Source organism: Protomyctophum bolini (genome assembly GCF_963924005.1).
Source record: "Protomyctophum bolini genome assembly, chromosome: 23".
NCBI lineage: Eukaryota > Metazoa > Chordata > Actinopteri > Myctophiformes > Myctophidae > Protomyctophum > Protomyctophum bolini.
This window is the reverse complement of record NC_137884.1, coordinates 12,361,152-12,363,179: the sequence shown is the minus strand read 5'-3', so window position 1 is coordinate 12,363,179 and position 2,028 is coordinate 12,361,152.

The following is a 2,028-nucleotide window of genomic DNA, read 5'->3' as shown; positions in this document are numbered from 1 at the left end:
GCTGCCTTACTCCTTATCCCTAAACGTATTAGCCTTATTTTAATATTTTGAAAAACATTTAAAAACTAGTTCAACTAGCCAATCTACATCGGCACGTTGTGAGGTATGAGATTGGCTATTTGAAAAATTAAGATTGAGGCCTGGGGGGACTTCACTTCACACACCTGCTCACTTCTGGGAACGTGTGTGTGTGTGTGTGTGTGCGCGTGCGTGCGCGACGCGTGCGTGCGTCTACTCACCTGTGTCAACTGTAAATAGCGGTTGACATTTACAGTACATGGTATAGTAGGAGTGTGCCGTCTTTAAGCCTATACGATCTGGACTGTCTCCTGTTCATGTCTGCCACTGTTTGTTTGTTTGTTTGTGTGTCTGTTGCTTCATGTGTGTGTGTGTGTGTGTGTGTGTGTGTGTGTGTGTGTGTGTGCGTGTGCATGTGTTGGGATTGTTTTATTGTGAACATTTTCTTGGTTAGACTTACAATTAGAAACATATTCGGGTTGGGGTTAGTATAAGAATTAGGCATTTAGATGATAGGTTTGGTTTAGTAATATGGTACAATGTGTGCGCATGCAGCGCTGTGTGTGTGTGTGTGTGTGTGTGTGTGTGTGTGTGTGTGTGTGTGTGTCTGTCTGTGTTTTTGTGCTTGTGTTAAGCTGGCTCATATGATGATGTTGTGATAACAGTGGCCTATACGCGTGCTTGCATTCCGGGCATGCTTAGCATTTAACCAGGCTATTAGCAAAGAATGCTGTTGTTGTTTTTTGCCATCGGAACTAAAACATGTGACCTGCGTGTGCGACGCGTGTGCGTTTGCGTGTGTGTGTGTGTGTGTGTGTGTGTGTGTGCGACTGTGTGTGCGTGTGTGTGTGTGTGTGTGTGTGCGACTGTGCGGTGTGCGCGTGTGTGTGTGTGTGTGTGTGTGTTTGTATTGTAAATCTCTATTGACAAAAAAAAACACAAGCGTTTCTTGTGATTTCCTCTCAAGTGGTTTCACAGAAATAGAACGGCGAACAATACACGGATTCATTCTGGATTTCCAGGTTTCTTTCGCCTCCAAAAGGTCAGTCTGCAGAGTCAAACTGATGGTAGATGTTGTCTATGCATGGCGCGTGGAGACCTCACATGTCCCAAAGCGTTACTTCTCAGGAAACGGGACAAAGGAACCCGTGTTCCGTTGCATCCCAGTGGTGTAAAGCAGTGGTTTTCAAACCCTTTTCATATCAAGGCCCATTATGTATTCTGCTTTTGAGCCATACGGTCCACCTATTTGATGAGATTTTGCCTCTCAGTCCCTGCAGAAGTTTGAATATTTTGTTTGTCGTTGGATGAGACCTTTGTCCACATTTATAATAATGAATTGCATTTTTATAGCGCTTTTCCAAGTGCTCAAAGCACTTTACAATGGTTCAATCATTCATACATTGGGAGGTGAAGCGGCGAACAGTCGACGCCAGCGTCCTCACTTCCCACATTCACACACCAATGGTGGCGAGCTCACACCGACCAACTTATTGGAGGCAATTTAGGGTTCAGTGTCTTGCCCAAGGACACTTCGACATGTGGACAGGAGGAGCCGGGATTCGAACCGCCGACCCAGGGATCATTGGACGACCTGCTCTACCATGCTGGATTGATGTGGTAGCATCCATAATGGAGAGATAACAGGCAAACGATGAGCAAAATAACAATTCTTCTACATTCTCTAATCGTGTGTAGAATTCTTGAAAATTAAGTACTGCAGATGTTTAACAGTCATTTAAATCATGAGAGCGTAAAATGAAACGGGTCCATTTGGTTTCATTTTACGCTCTCAAGAGTTAACTAATTCTGAAGGGGAACCCCTTTTGGTGTTTTAAGCACTATCTTATGCTTTTGAAAGCTATTGAAAGAAAATGCTATTTTTTTCAAAAAGCGTGAAAATGTGGAGCGAATCTTTAAATATTATATTCTTTCAGACCGAACGCTTTTAACTCAAATCTTTGCTTCTGGGAGGTCCCTGAAACGCCATTTTCAAATGGGGGTTGGCGG